The sequence below is a fragment of the Sus scrofa genome, chromosome 3 (genome assembly GCF_054392235.1).
Source record: "Sus scrofa isolate SSC_HxYL_T2T_F1_AM1 chromosome 3, Sscrofa_HxYL_maternal_Yorkshire_Landrace_v2.0, whole genome shotgun sequence".
NCBI classification, from domain to species: Eukaryota; Metazoa; Chordata; class Mammalia; order Artiodactyla; family Suidae; genus Sus; species Sus scrofa.
Window position 1 is genome coordinate 131,639,494 of NC_139385.1, and position 19,121 is coordinate 131,658,614.

The window sequence follows — 19,121 nt, forward strand, 5'->3', positions numbered from 1 at the left end:
GAGTCTAGAACAACTGAGTTAATGGGAAAACAGTTAATCAAGCTAAAACTAGAGCTTCCTAGTTCAGAAGGAAACACTCTGGGAAAGAACACTTGAGAAGATCCCAAGCTTGTAAAACCTGCTGTCTATGCCACACTACAACTGCCTTTGCAGACCCCTCTCTCTCCCCATCCCTGCTGAATGGTCCCAGATAGAACAAGAGTGGCAGGGAATCCAAGTATCCTCATTTCCAAACTAATTCTAAAGGAAATACGTGGGAGCCCATCAATCCTTCCCTGACTCTGAGAGCCACACAGCCATCCCACTGCACCTTGTGACAGCTCCAGGAGGGTGGGGCTGCACCAGCTACGGTTCCTCTCCAAAGCACAGAAGGCAGGAAGCCAGGGATCACCAGTGGAATACCTGTTCCCACTGGAGGAAATAACAAAGAAGTTGTCCGGCTTCCTTTTTCTTATTCCAGAGATGCTTATCTCACATTGTGGTCACAGTGAAATGAAGGCTGGGCAAGGACAAGAAGGGCACTTGGACGACTGATGTATTATTATTCTGCGGCTGTTATTCCATTGTTGTATGAAACATATATAAAGGCACAGATCAAAACATGCAGGATTCAAACCCTCTGGCTCATAGTTAGTGAGGACTTCACCTCCAGAAGACTTTGGTAGCCGGGTGGCTCTCTGGCTCCTTTATTAGGTGCTGACCACGAACCTTAATAGGTATCAACTCATTGTTTGGCAAAGTTGCTTAAAAGGTAGATCAGCAGCAATGCTAAAGTCTGAGAACCAGATCAACAGGAATAGGAAGGAATTCAGCAGAGGGTCTCAAAAGAGAGCATGTTCACTGTCTGACCTTTTAACCAGATGACCACCATGCCAAAGGGACACACAAAGGCAGGTCCAGGTGCCTCCCTGAATAACCTCTCCCACAAATTCATCAAGACAGGGCCCCCATCCCAGCAAGGAGGTTTTAACCTAGTAGAGAAATTGACAAGCAGACAGCATCAGGGTTAACTCCTGTTGTTCAGTCACGAACTTGGCCCCAGGACTCAAGCTGATGAATTACAATTTTATCACCCTGGAACCACACATTTACTTACCCTGCAACTGTCCTGTTCACCTGCCACTGTCCCACATACACAAAGTGAGGATATGCACCATTGCCCAACAGTCAGAAATTTATACAGTTGATCCAGTGCTGATTGGCTACAAACTGAGAAATCAAAATTATGCTTTCCGTATTCTAAACTTTTCAACTTAAATGTCATTTGCTTTCAAAATTTTTCAGTTTTTTTTTTTTTTGCATTTTGCTGAAAAGTCAATGTTATCCTAATGTGTCATTAGAATATTTCTTTTAGCATCATCTTCACAGTACTATATGGTTTAGTTATATCTCACTTGACTTAAAAGCCTGTGGAACCCTACTTCTAATCCCTTTCACCCAGTCTTGCTTCTCAGTTAAATTTTTCTTACATATCTAGGCTGAATGTTTCCATTCAGCCAGCCTACAATACACACAGAAAAGTAGAGACCTGAAAGAAACAACTCCTAGCCATTAGAAAAGAGTTTTATTCCTATACCTTTTTGTTGTTGTTGTTAAGGGTGAACCCACAACACATGGAAGTTCCCAGGCTAGGGGTCAGGGTCAAATCGGGACCAGAGCTACAGCTGCCAGCTTCAGCCACAGCCACAGCTCACAACAACATCAGGATCCTTAACCCACTGCACACATCTTCATAGATACTAGTCGGATTCGTTTCCACTATGCTGAAATGGGAACTCTCACCCATTCCCATTTCTTTTTCAATCTTTTTTAAGTTGATACTGGCAATGAAAGGCATTTGAAAATCTTTCAAAAATTCAAATGTACCCTCTCCATCAGCAAAATGCTTCTGATAGCTGTGTGCAAAGCAAGCCTGCTGTTAGAAAACCTGAAAGTCTGGATGCTCCACTGACACAGGCATCCACCAGTCTGCTTCTTCCTCACTGAATCCACGGGAGTGTGAGGTGGGAAGGGATTTCTAATTCATCTTGGTTATCACTCCGTCTCGTGAGAGGACAGCATCTAAACTAAGACGACTGTATCAGGCTACCTGCCCTTCACAGAAACAAAACTGGGTATCTTCATCAGGAGAGTAAAACTCTATTGCTGTGCATAAGAAAGGACCACCTCCCTCCTTTGGTACAGTGTTGGGGCAAGCAGTGGACAAGAGGCAAAAAGTCTGGTTGGGTCCCAGGGCTTCTATTTGCTAGAAGAACTGTAAAGAACAGTGCATAAGCCCTGGTTTGAGTGCCAGCTTCCTCATCTATAGCACAGAATGAAAGCCTGCTTACCTCCTAGGCCTATTGTAGGAAAGGAATGAGATAATGTGAGCAAAAATAGTCCACAAACTCTAAGAACTTCGATAAAAGCAAGTTCACAGCATGTGAGCTGTAGCTACAGAGGACCATTCTCTAGAGATTCCCCTCAAAGCACAGGCAGAAACTGTGATTTGAAAATAATGCTTTTAGTTTAATACAAGTGTTATTAAACAATGCATAGCTGCACCAAACAGATACGTTACTCTGGGGGGAAAAAAAGTATGCCGGTGGTTTTTTCAGTATTTTTATTTTAGACCACTTACAGAATAGCAGTTTCTCTCCATAAAAGCCTTTCCTGATCAATAATGTGTTTCACCTCAACATTAAGAAGGTATTTAAATTAGCACATGATTCTCAAGTTCTTTCTTCCCAGAGCAGTTTCGCAGAGTAACTTTCTAAATATTGCTTTTGTCTGGGCCAAATCAACTGGCGATGCCAGAAATACATTACTGCAAAGTTGCATTATGAGACAGTGTCATCATAACAAAATGGTGAAAACCAGAACAGTTTTTATTAATAACAGCAGAACCTAATTTCATGGGTTTTAATTTACCATTCTTATATTTTACTATGACATTATCCAGATATAAATTGTTATGATGAGAAGCTATTCACTAGGGACCAGAAAAAAGTTAGAACTCTATTTTTAAAATAAGACTTTGCATATATCAGTGAAGGACACACTAATAAAGATTGGTCTGGAACATTTCTCTTTATGACGATTGACTTATCAGCAATAGTTACTACAGCAGAGTTGGAAATTACATAATTGCCAGAAACTGTAGATATTTGACTTGGCAAGAACCCCAGGTTTATCTGATTTATTTTTGTAAGAATTGAGCCCCGTGGATATTTAGAAATGTTTAATGAAAGAACAGTAGAATATAAATGAAACAAGCAAAAATCCTCTTTTCAAAGGCTGCATTTAACTCCATCGTCACTGTTGTGATAACACAAATAAACCAAAGACAAACCTTTGGTGATGGCGTTGGGGAAAGTACTACTCCAAATTAAAACATTATGAGCTACTAACATCTGGACAGTTTCTCCCTCTTCGTAATGATTCTCATCCATTCTCTGCCTACTATTTATCAGTGGGCACTGCAGAATGTGTCGTCGAGCCTTAGAACATAAGCACAGTAAAGAGAAGCACAAAACACAAAGGGCCATAGTCACGGACAGGCATGTTTTGACCTTTGTGTGCACTCGGAGAGGAGGCCATCCATTGTCCATTTGTCAAGAGAAAGACAGAGAGAGAAAAAGAGAAGCTTTACTAACCTCAGAGTCTGTTCTGCCGCCTTTGGATCGTCAGTGCCTGGTATGTTGCTTGTGACAAAGCTGATTCTCAGTGTTTTGTTGTTGAATTGAAGCAAATGAGAACGATGGGCTAAGAGAAAATAAGATAAAAGAAAGCAGTTAAATATAGTACGAATAGATATACTGCAAAGACTTGGTTTCTAGTCCTGGGTGCCTCCTCAACTTGCTATGGGACCTTAGCTAAATCCTTTCTTCTTTATAGACATTGGTTTCCTCATCTGTAAAATGAGTCCATTTGTCTTGATGGTATCTGAAATACCATCTACTCCATTAACCCATACTTCTTAAAAGCCTATCGTCTCACTGGAAGTGTCACACTTCCTCTCCAATACAACAAACTGCTTGTATTTACCACTATATTGACTTGGTAAGTCCACTTAGTTTGGTGATGCCCCTCAACATAATTTCATACATTACCCAACTTTTCTATTCTGTTTTCTTTTGATGTTCCTACCTGGCATAGCTCTGATATCATCCAAACCCTGGTAGGCAGCCACATAATAAAATAAGATTTTAAGTCAGACCAACCAGAGTTTGGATTTTGATTCCTCCCATTGTCTCAGAAAGTTACCCATCTCCCATGAAACTTTTATCTGCAAAGTAATATTCCTATTTCATTCATCACTGAGTTGTTGGGAGATTGAAAATATAAATAAACACATAGAATTGTCATCTGACACCTAGTGGTTTCTCAATATATGTTTTTCCTTAGACTCCATCTGTGGCCTTGAAGATCCCACTTCAGAAATGTATGCTCCTTTTTTCCTTTACCGGGCCTGGAAAGGAAAGGGTTAAAAAGACCCTAGAGAAAGGGAAAGCCTCTCATTTCAGAAGTTACTCACCGGGTCTTCACTCCTTCAGAAATACTTATTGCCGGAGTTCCTGTCATGGCTCAGTGGTTAACAAATCTGACTAGGAACCATGAGGTTGTGGGTTTGATCCCAGCCTCGATCAGTGGGTTAAGGATCTGGCGTTGCTGTGGCTGCGGCATAGGCCAGCAGCTGCAGCTCCGATTAGACCCCTAGCCTGGGAACCTCCATATGCCATGGGAGCAGCTGTAGAAAAGGCAAAAAAAAAAAAACAAAAACCAGAAATACTTATTGAGGCTTGTGATGAAGAAGGGCAGTTTATGCATTAAAGTACAAAATATAATCAAGGTGTTTTAGGATATATAAATATATATGTATATATATTTTATATGTATATAATACATATATATAAATTACAAAGGTCCTGTGATATGTTTGATAATAGAGGATGTATGTAATGTTATAGGAGCATGAGGGAGCATCTAAATCTGGTAAGAGCTGCCACTAACTTAGTAGTTTCACTCTCTTGCCTGCATTAGTAAAGAGGAATATCATGTTTGGGGAAACACTCAGCTCTGCCCCTTGAGGCTATTTTTTAAAGCAGGGTAAATATTTAATAAAGAATTGACTTCCTTCACAACTAATGGAGCTTCAGTTAAATAATTATTTCAAATATACCAATTAACATCAAAAGATGTATTTGTACATTAAAACATATTAAGCTTATGTTTTCTTCCTCATCACTATGAAAATGTGCATGCACACAGATACATTAAATGGTCACAAGATCTTGATATATTCATTTACAGTCAATATAGAGAGCTAAGAATTTTCTCACATTAGAATATTATTCAGGGAGTTCCCGTCGTGGCGCAGTGGTTAACGAATCCAACTAGGAACCATGAGGTTGAGGGTTCAGTCCCTGCCCTTGCTCAGTGGGTTAACGATCTGGCATTGCCGTGAGCTGTGGTGTAGGTTGCAGACGCGGCTCGGATCCAGCGTTGCTGTGGCTCTGGCGTAGGCCAGTGGCTACGGCTCCGATTAGACCCCTAGCCAGGGAATCTCCATATGCCGTGGGAGCAGCTTAAGAAATAGCAAAAAGACAAAAAAAAAAAAAAAAAAAAGAATATTATTCAGATTTAATACTGATTACAGGCATATAGAACAAGTATCTTCAATGATCCAGTTCCTAAATGACTAGCAAAATTAGAATTTTCATAAACATAGTAAGCACTGACTGTTTTCAAATATTTTTCTCAATCAAAATGACCTGGATTTTTTTTTTTTTTGGATATTTTGCATTTTATCTTTCATTGTCTCCTGCATAGTAAAACAATGCTTATAGTTTAAAATTGGTCTGATAGCTACGTTCAGGTAAGAAACTGTGGCAAGAAATACTGGAGGCAGAGCAACAAGGAAGAAGGCTCTTAACTTGTTTTAAAAAGCTATTGCACAGTGTTATGGGTTAGCAATTACAAAACTATCCTATCTTTATTCTAAAGTTAGGAGTGTTTAGGGAAGTCAGAATAAGGGAGTTACAAATGTAGAAAAAGAGATTTTAATGACTCCCGTCAAGTAGAATTTCAATTGGAGATATTAGCATAACCTCATGGTGTTTAATACTATAGACATGTAGACAGATAAATATAGAGAGAAATAAACATAGATGTGTGCATGTCTGTGGATTAGTGTATTACAAAGCTCCATCCACTGGAAGAACCTAGAAGCTATGACATACTAGAAGCAACTAAACCTGTAATGCCTATATATTGGTTTCTAAACACTACTGTCCACTAAGTGAAATAGAGCTGTGGAGATGACTCCAGGGATGGAAGACAGAATGCGCCAGATAAGTCTACAGAATTCTGTTATTCCTCAAAGTAAAAAAGTACTGAAAGAATCATGGGAACATATCAAAGACGCATAGAAAGCCACTCAGAAGGGCTCCCACTGACCAAATCTAGGATAATTTGATCTTCTAAATAAATAATGATAGTAATGAATTATTCCCATTGAATAAAATATAAATCTACGAAATGTATAAAATAACAATCCTATAGAAATAAATGCATGAGAAGAAAACACACTTTATTAAAGTGTCTTTGTTATTTGTGCCTTTGTTGCCTTTGGCTTTAGAGTCAGATCCACAAAAACATTGCTAAGACCAATGTCAATGAAATTACTGCCAATGTTTTCTTCTAGGAATTTTATGGTTTCAGGTCTTACATTTAATGTCTTTAATCCATTTTGAGTTAATTTTTTTGTGTATGGTGTAAGACATTGGTCTACTTTTACTCGTTTGCATGTGGCTGTCCAGTTTTCTCAGCTCCACTCATTGAAGAGGCTATCTTTTCTCCATTGTATGTTTTTGCTCCTTTGTCATAAATTTATTGTCCACATGTGTGTTTATTCCTAGGTTCTCAATTCTGTTCCACTGATCAGTGTGTCTGGTTCTGTGCTAGTAATAGACTGTTTTTGTTACTATAACTCTGTGATATAGTCTGAAATCAGGGGCCATGGTATCGCCAGCTTTGTATTTCTTTTTCCAAAATTGTTTTGGCTATTTGAGGCCATTTGCAGTTCCATAAAATTTTTAGAATTATTTGTTCTGGTTCTTGTGAAATATGCCATTATAATTTTGATAGGCATTGCACTGAGTCTGCAGATTGCTTCAGGTAGGATGGTCATTTTAACAGTATTAATTCTTCCAATCCATGAACAAAATATATGTTTTCATTTATTTGTGTCTTCAACTTTTTTTCATCTATGACATGCAGTTTTCAATGCACAGGTCTTTCACTTCCTTGATTAAATTTATTCCTAGGTATTTTATTCATTTTGATGCAATTATACTTGGAATTATTTTATTTCTCTTTCTGATAGTTTGCTATTAGTTCATATAAACAACAGAGATTTCTGTATACTGATAGTGTATCTTATGACTACTGAATTCATATTATTAATTCTAGCAGGTTTTTTATGGAGTTTTTAGGGTTTCCATACATAGCATCATGTCATCTGCAAACAGTGACAGTTTAACCTTTTCCTTTCCAGTTTGTTTTTCTTGCCTAATTGCTGTGGTTAGGACTTCTAGTTCTATGATGAATTGAAGTGGTAATAAGGGGCATCCTTGTCCTGCTCCTAATTTTAGAGGAAAATTGTTCAGCGTTTCACTATTGTGTATGATGTAATCTGTGGGATTATTGCAATATAGCCTTTATTATTTTGAGGTACATTCCCTCTATACCCACTTTGTTAGATGTTGAGTTTTGTCAAAAGTGCTTTCTGTGTCAATTGAAATGATCATCTGATTTTATCCTTCATTTTGTTAATGTGATGTATCGCAATGACACACATGCAGATGTTGAACTGTCTTTGTGCCACCTTTGTGTTAATATGATGTATCACAATGACTAATTTGCAGAGGTTGAACCACCTTGACTATGATGTATTATTCTTTTTTTGGATTCAGTTTGCTAACAGTTTATTAAGGAGTTTTGCATCTCTGTTCATCAAGGATATTGGCCTGAAATTTTCTTTTTTTTGTGGTGTCATTTCTAATTTTGGTATCAGGGTAATGCTGGCTTCATAAAATATGTTTGGAAGGTTTCCCTCACTTTTGATTTTTTTGGGAGAATTTGAGAAGGACAGATATTAAATCTTTGCAGGCTTTTAGAATTTGCCAGTCAAGTTGTCTGGTACTGGGCTTTTGTTTATTGGCAGAATTTTCATTACTGCCTCAATCTCTTCACTAATCTTTCAGATTTTCTATTTCCTCTTTATCCAGTCTTGGAAGATTGTATATGTCTAGGATTTTACTCAGATCTTCTAGGTTGTCCAATTTGTTAATGTAAAATTGTCTCTTATCACTTTTGTATTTTTGTAATATCAATTGTAGTCTCTTTATCACTTTTGTATTTCTGTAATATCAGCTGTAACTTCTCTTTAATTTCTAATTTTAATTATTTGAGTCCTCTCTTTTTTTCTTGGTTAGTCTAGCTAAAGTTTTATCTTTCTAAAGAAAGAGAAGAAAGAAACAGAGGAAAAACTACAACAAACAACCAGAAAACAATTAAAAAATTGCAGTAGGTACAAACCTATCAATAGTTAATTTAAATGCAAATGTATTAAATTTACCAATTAAAAGACAAAGTGACTGAATTGATTAAAAAAAAAAGACCCAGCGTTCCTGTCTCTGGCTCAGTAGGAACGAATATGACTAGCATCCATGAGGACACAGGTTCAATCCCTTGCCTTGCTCAGTGGGATAAGGACCCAGCATTGCCATGATCTGTGGTGTAGGTAGCAGTCACGGCTTGGATCTGGTGTTGCTGTGGCACAGGCCAGCAGCTACAGCTCCAATTCAACCCCTAGCCTGGTAACCTCCATATGCCATGGGTGTGGCCCTAAAAAGACACACACACACACACACACACACACACAAAAGACCCATCTATATGCTGCTTACAAGAGATTCACTTTAGAAGAAATGAAACACACAGACTGAACATAGAGGGTTAGAAAAAGATAATCCATGAAAATGGAAATGAAAAGAAATTTGGAGTTATTATATTTTGCTCTAGTATAATGGAGCTATACTTTAGTATAATGTAATTCTTGCTCTGAATCAGTTCACAGTGTACTAGAAACAATACAAACATATGAAAAAACTTGTGTTGGTAGGGATATTTACTGGGCACAATGGTGACCCAAAAGAAGAAGTAACCAACTCTGGTTGAGGAAGTCACTTAACGTAGTTCAGAAGGTTCCTATCAGAAGTGATGAAGGTGGGAGCTAGAAAATGATGGTGAAGAAGGTACAGATTTCAAGAGATGTTATCAAGTTGATTCTGTAGAACTCGTTTCCCAAATGAATGGCAGGATGGTAAAGCTAGGAGAGGTTTTGGATGACTCTGATGTTTCTGCTCAGGAAATAGGGCTCACTAAGATAAGAAATACAGGACAGGGAAAAGATTTTGGAAGGAAAGGCTAAGTCCAATTTTGGACATGTCAAGTTTTATAACTGTGGTTCACCAGGCAGCATTGATATAAATGTTTACTTAGAATACCATCTGTCAAACTATTGGCTGAAAGTTGAAAAAATGCAAACATCTCATTCAAGCCCAGGATTAATGGAGACAGGATTGGGAGCCTTACTTTAGGGTCACAGAAAGCACATCTTCAAACCTTAATCTATTCTCTGATATAGAAAGTCTTTCCAATTGGGGACACAATACTTATATGCTTTTTTAAAATTAATTTAGGCAAAATTTACTTTAGATAGTATATGAGGCACTGGAGACACAGATATGATTAATTCATAGGCCCTGCCCCACAAGGTTTTCACAGACTAATGGAAAGGAAAAATATGAGAACAAAAAAGTATAAATTAGTGTACTTGATGCTTAGGATAGAGATTAGGTGCTGTGGAAGGGGCCACCATACAAAAGTGGACATATGATGGGAGGATGAGGATGTGGCTGGTTCTGAAGAATATTAAGGAGGTCAAGCAAAAAGATAATAACAATATGATAGAGAGGAAGATACAAAGGTCTAGGATAAATCCAGGATTTTACCTGAGCTACTGGGAGGATGGTGGTGCCATCAACAAAAATAGGAACACAGGAGTAGAAGTAAGCTTTGTTATTTTACTGAGGAGGAAAAAAATGGGCAGCCAAGGAGACAAACCACAAAAAAAAAAAAAAAAGAAAAAGAAAAAGAAAAGAAAAGGCTATCAATCTTGAAGCCAAACTTTAAAAAACTGAAAAATGTTATGAAAGCCAAGTTGGTCCACATACATCCCCAAAAGTCTAAGCTGGACTATACTTGGGACTCCACTTTGAGCTCTGCCGCATTGAGGGACATTCATCGCTGACCTACATTTTGCAACAATATTGGTGGGGGGAGGGACCTCTAGAAACAAACTGCTTGCTCCTCAAATAGCAAACACACATATTTTCTCACCACCAACGGGGCTACTGCCAGGAAATCACTCAGACCCCAAATAAAAAACAGGCCAAAGGAAAACAAAGAGAAAAGATTCCTAGTCTCCTGTTCATGGGGCACTGAAGTTCAGGGCAAGGCCCTCCTTAGGTGGTCACAGGGTCCAGATAAAATCCTCCCCAGAGTCCTTGAAATTTGTTTTTGCAGGTGAATCAGGAGGCAGGGGACCTGGGACAAGGGTGGTTACTGAGTGCCTGTTCTGTACCAGGCATTGTGCTTCATCCTTCACATTTCTTGTTTCCTCTCTCTCTGTGAGGTCAGAATTATTATCATTCCTATCTTACAAATGAGGAAGCAGACTGTGAGGTTAAGCAACTTGCAGAGACCCATAGGAGGTGGCAGCACTGATGCTCAAAGCCAAGCCTGCAGACCACAAAGCCATTACTTTTCTCCACAACATCCTGCCTGCCCAAGATGGCAGGTGTGCTGCCTGGGAGCTCCTGATGCCTGAAGTGAAGCTCCTACCACAGCCACCTCCAGGCAGGAAATAACTTGGTGACAGTGCAGGGGCAGCATGATGAGCACATGTATGTGTAGACCTCTCAACCCTCTCTTTCTCGTTTCTTACATACTTAAGAAACCCCCTCAGGTTCGGGGTGCATATGGTATGTACCTAACAGAGGAAGCGCCTGAGTCCTCACAGCCCCTCTCATGGGTTCCTTGAGCAAGCTGATAAATCCCACCAGGTCCTAGGCTAGGAGGTATTTTCCTGCTTTGTTCTACTCAAGATTTGGCTCAGAAAGCAGAAGCATCACAGCATCACATAGAACCAGACAGATTAAAGACAGCCTCTGTGAAATCCAGGACACATCCTCCTTAACACACCATAGTTCCAGGTGCCACTGCTTATGTGTCCTGAACATGAGGGTACATACTTAAGTCCTACTTAGCACTTGCTCATCTGGCCGGCCCGCAATAGGAAACTGAATCTTTTTTTTGTTTTTCCCCCTTTGGATGAGGCCTAGCAAGCTGATTAATGATGTGAGGGAGAGTGGGCTAAGGAGGGGAGTTCTACAAATGTTTCTTTTAGGAGAGCCATAGCAGGCGTGAAGAAAGAAAGGTGTGCATTGTAAGAGGGTGGCAGGCCGTGTTTGGCTAATTAGGGTTTGGTTAATGCTGGTGAGTGTTGAACATTCCTGCTAATGGCTGTTACTAATGGGAGAAATGGGATCATTTGTTAACTTTACTTATGAAAGTAAGTGTTGAAGGCAGGATGGAGGGAAAAAAGGTGAACGTGGACCATTTTGGCCAAGCCAAATGAGAAGTGGAAAAAACTCCTCATGATTTTCTTAAAAAGATCAAGACCTCGACGTCACACTGGCAACAAGCTGCCTTGCCTTTATGAAAAAGTGGTCACCAATTTCTACTTAGCCTGCCCATTTTTAAGCCCCTTTTGGCCATCTTCCAATTGACCTTTTCTCCCTGTTCAAATGTGCAGATTTTTTTTTAATGGAAGTTGTCTTGGAGGTATGTGTTATTAAGAACTTACCGTGAACTGTGCTATGAGCTTTTACTTGCATGATTTCATTCAAGTTTTACGACAAAACTGTGAGACGTATATAAACATTTAATTCCTCTTTTACAGATGAGAAAATTGAAGCTTAGAGCCCTAATCTACGCAGCAATTAAGTAGGTTTTTTTTTTTTTGTCTTTTGTCCTTTTTGAGGGCCACACCAGCGGCATATGGATTTTTATTTTTGAAGGGCTTATGGTTTAAAGAGCATCTTTAACTTTACGACTCCTTCCAGGATAACTTTTAAAACATACTTTCTAAAGTATAAGTGTCCTACACTTTTTTCATTCTTTCCCAATCCATCAAACACAGACCATCATCGCATGTGCCACAGAGTTCTCTGGCTCCCTAATCCATGGCATCTCCTGAGTCACGTGGATAATCAAGATGGGCAGACTCAAGAAATAGAAACTTCACTGATGAATTCTGAAAGGCTTACTCTCCTCTCCGCATAACCTTTCCAGAACTTATACGTTGCAGCCTTGACCTGTATAAGTCAATTGCCATCTGGGCAGAGCCTATTATATGCACATAGGTCTCCAGTCAATATTTTGGACCAGGAATTTCCACTTATCAGCCTTTGGCATATGCTGGGTATTGTGCAAATGCCCCCACAAACAGGGGTGATAGGAGAAGCTACTCCTGAATCATGTTCTGAGACTTACAAAGACACAGTCTCACTGGACAGGCTCATATTTAGAAACTATGAAGACCTGTCTGATCTAATTATTTAGGCTATTCAGTTAACTGCATAGGACCTACTATTATGCTGGGGATAGAAGACTGGGCCACTGGAGAAGCTCCCTGAAGAGAAAGTGCAATTAAACAATCATTGTGAACTTTAGAAGCAGGTAGGCCTGAGTTGGAGGCTTGATTCTACCAACTGCCAATTTTGTGACTGGACAAGTTGCTTCACTCTGTCCAGCCAAAAAGTGGGAGGAGTTCCCATTGTGTGATTAGTATCCATGAGGATCCCTGGCCTCACTCAGCAGGTTAAGGACCCGATGTTGCTGCAAAGAGGTGGCTTGGGTCTGGCATTGCTGTGGCTGTGGTATACGCTGGCAGCTGCAGCTCCAATTTGACCCCTAGCCTGGGAACTTCCATATGCCACAGGTACAGCCCTAAAAAGAAAAAAAAAAAAAAAAAGGTGGTAAATAGTGTAAAATACGTTAAGTGTCCTATGTCCAAAAGCATTAGTTCTCATTGTCCATATCTTTTCATTCACTAAGATTTCAAATCATCCCTATGGCAAGAGCACCCAATAGGGGAAAATGTAGTCACTGCAAGCCTTTGAGGGCCTAGGCTCTAAAACTCACATAATGTTATTTCTCCAGTATTACATTAGACACAGCAAGTCACAGGCAAGCTCGGATTCAAAGGGTGGGAAACAGACTCCAATTCCTGATGAGAGTGGCTACAAAATATTGTGTATGATTTGGTCAGCCACAGAACCAGGAACTCTGAGCCAAGCACATTACAAGCATTACATATATATTCCTCCTTAAACGACTATCAAGCTAGGTATCATAACACCCATTTTACAGAGATGAAAAATAGGACCCAGAAATGTGGAGGGACTTACCAAGGTTAACCAAGGGGTTAGTAACAGGGCTGGCTTTTAAATGCTGGTTTATTTGACTCCAAAATTAGCACTAATACATCAGAAATACATTTGGAAGGCCAATCATAAGAGATGCCTCCATTTCTACAGAAATGAGCTAACGAGAATAAATCATTTTAGCCTCACATTTATTATTTTAGGATTATTTCAAAAAAAATATTGTGAGAGCACAAATGCTTTATTTATGTGTCAAGGGGCTCCCAGGTCTGTCCCATGCCTGCCTCAACAATCACAGACTATCAGAGGGCTATAGGGATGTATCTACCACTCCCTCAAAAATATCCAAATATATGAATCCAAGGGTCTTAAGAAAAAGCTTAGACACTACTCCATCTATGAACTTTTCCACCCCATACTCTCAAAAAATAGGAAATATATTTAAATCAAGTGCCCAAGGAGCCTTACTAAGCCTGTATTCCTTGAGGAAGATGATGGTGGGCCACAATTTGCAAGCCTGGGTTTTATCCATTTAGCTCCCTGTTTCAAAAGCTACTAAGGTAATAAAGTCAGTTAAATGAGTGCAGTAGGCAAAATTCTAGCTTGATCTCCCCACAAAAGGCCCTTCCCTTTAAATGATCCCTCCCCTGTGAATACACAGGAAAAATACTACCTCAAGTATGCTTTACACGTGGAAAAAGGGATTTTGTAGCTATAATTTAGTTTACTCATCAGTTGATTCTGAGTTTATTTGTTTGTTTATTTATTTATTTATTTAAAAGTGGATTTACTTTGTATTAAGTTCTCTAGAGCTGCACAGCTAGGTATGTTTTGGTTGTTCTGGATTTTTAGTTTCAGGTCCCTTAATGTTCCTCAACATGATGTTTTTGCATTTATCTATTCTTTTTTTTTTTTTTTTTCATTTTAGAAATTTATCTCATGGGTTCAAATCTTTCCTCCAAGAAAATACCAGGCTCAAATAAAAGTGCAAGAACACAAGTTCGAAAAGTAGTAACAATTTAGCACATTACTCCTGTATTTATAAACACAGGAAATATTTCACAGTTCATTTTATCAGGCTGGCAAAATTTGGAATTATTTTCTAATCTGCATTCTGGCGCCCTCTTTCATTTCTCTCAGATCTGCATTTCATTCTTAGTATGATCTCTATCTTTTTACAATTATTTCTTTTTTAATTATTAAGCAAAAGCTTCTTTAAATTCTGTAGTGCTTTACAATTTTCAAAAGTCTCACATGTGAATTCATATAATCCTATAATAAATAACCATTTCCACCCCTATATTCCCCTTCTTTTCTCCCCTCTTCTCACTGGTAATAACTCTAGATCTGTGAGTGAGCTTTTTTGTTTGTTTTATTCACTAGTTTGTTGCATTTTTAGATTCGAAATATAAGTGACATCATACTGGATTTGTCTCTCTCTGTATGACTTATTTCACTTAACATAATGCCCCTCAAGTTGATCCATGTTGCTGCAAATGGCAAAACTTCCTTCTTTTTATGGCTGAGTAGTATTCCATTATATATAATATCTTCTCTATCCATTCATCTGTTGTTGGACATTTTGGTTGCTTCCATGCCCTGGCAATTTTGAATAATGTTGCTATCAACAGTGAGTTGCATGTATCTTTCTAAATTAATGTTTTTGCTTTTCCCACAAGAGGGACCTAATTAAACTTAAAAGCTTTTACACAGTAAGGGAAACAATTGATAAAATGAAAAAACAGCCTATTGAATGGGAGGAGATATTTTCAAATTATATAGAATTGATAAGGATTGATGAAGGGTTAACATACAACATATATAAACAGCTCATGCGACTAAACATCAAAAAAAGAATCCAATTTTTAAAATGTACAGAAGAACTGAATAAGCATTTTTCCAAAGAGGAAATGCAGATGGCCAACAGGCACATGAAAACACACGCAACATCAGGGAAATGCAAATCAAAACCACAATGAGATATCATCTCACACCTGTCAGAATACTTATCATCAAAAAGAACACAAATCACAAATGTTGGTGAGGATGTGGAGAAAAGAGAACCCTCACACACCGCTGGTAGGAATGTAAATTAGTGAAGTCACTGTGCAAAACGGTGTGAATGAATGAAGGTTTCTCAAAAAACTAAGAAGAGAACTACGACAGGACCCAACAATTCAACTCTGAACTAACTTACAACGAAATTTTTCCAAGTGGGCATAACCTAATCACATGATTTCTTTGAAAACAAAGCATTTTCTCTGTCTGAAAACAGAAAAGAACGGCAGAGAGATTCAAAACATGAGAGGAATTCAACAACAGGGAGGTTCTCCATGAATGAGCAGGAGGGCCTGCAGCAGGGATCTGAGGATGGCCTCTGGTCAGCATCCAGCAGCTTGGTCCTCAGACCCACAATCACAAGAAACTGGATTCCGCCAACATGAATGAATGGGTTTAGAAGCAGATATTTGCCTGGAGCTTCCAGATAAGAGCCCATCCTGGGTTACACCTTGGTTTCAGCCTTAGGAGACCCTGAGCAGTAAATGCTATTGAGCCCACCTAGACTTCTAGTCTAAGGAACTATGAGATAATAAACAGATGTTGTTTAAAGCCGCCAAATGTGTGGTGATTTGCTACACAGCAGCAGAAAACAAATACTGTAAGCCAGTTCAAGTGGCAGATGGTGACAGTAAGAAAATCTGAGTTTTTCTCTCTTTTGCTACCACCTGTCCTATTATCTCAGGAAAGGTACAGCTGTGTTGACTAATATTAGGCCCACTATTCCACAAACTATCCATTTTGTGACACTGTGTCCATTGCTAACTGTATTACATTTTCTAAGATAGTCTTGATTGGAAGTATCATCATACCACATATTCTCATGTTCAATATGACAGTCTGGTTATGCCATAATAGCATATCTTGTTGGTTAAGGCGCTGGTGATAGCATCACAGCCAGGCTTTTTGCAAAATTCTATGTTCATAATACACTAAAACAAAAATGTTAATGAGAATGTATCTATTACTGCTACACTCTTTATTATACTACCTATAATTCTCAGAGCCTTTCTGAAGGCAGATGTTATTATTCTAATTTTGAGGGAAACAAAACTAAAATTTGAATAGAGTAAATGATCCAAATATACTGACTATCATTTGGGTGAATGAGGTAACATTTATTGAAATGACAAACAGAAGAAAGCAGGTTTGCAGGACTGAAATCAAGCGTTCTGATTCAGATATGCTGATATACTATTAATCATCCAACTATATTTTAAATATACTAATTATTTCAGAAAGAAATATTTTATACTAAAAGCCTGTACTTTAGCTAAAGAAAGGAGATATTCAAGAAAATATTTTTATATTAGTAAAAAATTCAGAGATCCCCAAATATTCAACACTAGGGAAATATGTATGCAAATTTTAGTGTAGAATATTTTGGAGTCATTAAATACATGAGTACTCAAACCAAGTAATAGCATGAAAAGCATTTGTTAACATTATGTTAATATATTAATATGATGTGGGAAAAATTGGAATACTGAAATACACATTACATAATTCTAACAATATTTTACAAAGGTAGAAAGATTAAGCTTTAGACAAAAAGATAAAAAAAATTTTAGAAGAATAAAATTCTGACTATGTTAGGATAGTGGGTTTACAGATGCTTCCAGGTAAGACCATCTTTTATCTAACTCTAATTTTCACTAGATTTCATTATCTTTGGACCTATCTATCTGCATATCCATATAAACACTTTATTAATAAGTGTTACTGACATTTTGACATACTAGTGACTTTTCTATCATTAGACTCAGAAAAGAAAAGCTATGAAGGCAATAGAGCCACTTTCCACAATATTTCTACAGATCAGGGTGAAGCAGGGTGGCCGTGTGAAGAAGATTCTTTGGAATTTTCCCAGGGTGCTAGTGCTTAGTTGTATTGCTCGATTGGACTAACTGGGTCCTACATTATGCAAACTTCTTAGCTAAAGAGAAGTCTACGAGTGTCCCTAGAAGTTTCAAGTAATATCCTGAAGAAAATAAGAAATCAGAAGGATGCAAGTGGGAACCATGTTCCACAAATCACTCTGCACCATCTTCTTGGCATCAAGGGAATGGACATACTCCTCTCAGTAACCACTGCAAGGTGACTTGGGAAGGCTGCATGACAATGCTGCGTTAGAACACAGTAGCATCTTGGCTTTATTACCAAGGTTGAACTCGTGGAGAGAGAAAGTCAAGCCAAACAAGATATGCTACCTTAGACTGAGTAAAGAACATCAGCCACCACCCCGTCACTGATGTGGACAGACATCATTCAATCCATGAGCGTCTAAAGAGAACAAAAAGGGAGAAAGGGCAAATTCACTTTCTCTCACCCTGAACTGGAATAACCACCTTCTCCTCCTACCCTTGGACATCAGAGGCCCTGGTATTCAAGTCTAGGACTCCAGGACTTAGATCAGCAGCCCCTTAGGTTCACAGGCCTTTTTTCCTTTGACTTTGGACTAGGAGTAACACCATTAGTCCCCGAGTTTTCAGGCCTTCAGACTCAGAGTGACTTGGCTCCCCCGGTTCTGCAACCTGCAGACAGTATATTGTGGAACTTCTCTGCCTCCACAATCACATGAGCCAGATCCCATAATAAATCTCCTCTTAGATATCTACATATACATATCCTCTCGGTTCTCCTTCTCTAGAGAAAGCTGACTAATATAGCTGCCTACATACATGTGTAATTTCTCATGCTCTATAATAAAGGAAAACAAATTAGAGTATCTTAAAAAAACAAATAATTTTTATACCACCCTCAGCACTCAAAACAAAACAATGTATGTATATAATCAATACATAAAATAATTCAAAACACTCATTAGGCTCATAGTCTATCCTAGGTGATGTGCTACGGGAAAAGAACAATAAACAATAAACAATAAAAGAACAATAAATAAACAATAAACAATAAAATTCAGGAACTTACTGAATTTGTGGATGCTGAGTTACATGGAAAAGACATACTAGGGACCAGAAGCAAAAGAAGATCTCAGGTATAGGCTAGAAGGACCAGTCAAAAACCAGACTCTTTCAATCCCTCATCTCTGCAAAATCTTCCTCTTGTGTCTTACAGATCAGAAGTCTCATAGCTCTCAGCTTTCCTTCCTAACTGCTGCTCTAATGTCCTCCTTGCTCTGTGTGCACCACTAAGACTATAGAGGTTAGGATATGGGAAGAATCACCACACTGACAATTGCTTAGTTATACATGTACGTAAACTATAAATACTTTTAATCTTCTGTTCTTATAACTGGATTGCAATGTGGATTAAATTAGTTAAGTTTTTCTATTTGAACTCTATAATACAGCTGCAGCAAAACTGTAAATAAAAGACTAATACTTGTTAATCGCTTATGAATGTCAATCATTGTCAAATATTTTATAATAGTTCAACCATCACAACTGCCATTTGATGTTGATACTATCATTATCTCCATCTTACAAATGAGGAAATTAATATTTAGGACAATTAAATAACTTGCTTGGGACCACAGTTAGATAC

At 38.4% G+C, this 19,121-nt stretch overlaps 1 long non-coding RNA gene across 2 annotated transcripts in view; it reads right to left on the minus strand.

Moving 5' to 3' along the window:
- The window catches only part of LOC106509892 (uncharacterized), a 545,897-nt gene that overhangs the window by 501,594 nt on the left and 25,182 nt on the right, over positions 1-19,121 (minus strand). For both annotated transcript variants that reach the window (XR_002342970.2, XR_014842534.1), the window contains exon 3: positions 3,636-3,744. This is a non-coding gene — a long non-coding RNA (uncharacterized LOC106509892). The remainder of the gene's footprint in view (positions 1-3,635; positions 3,745-19,121) is intronic.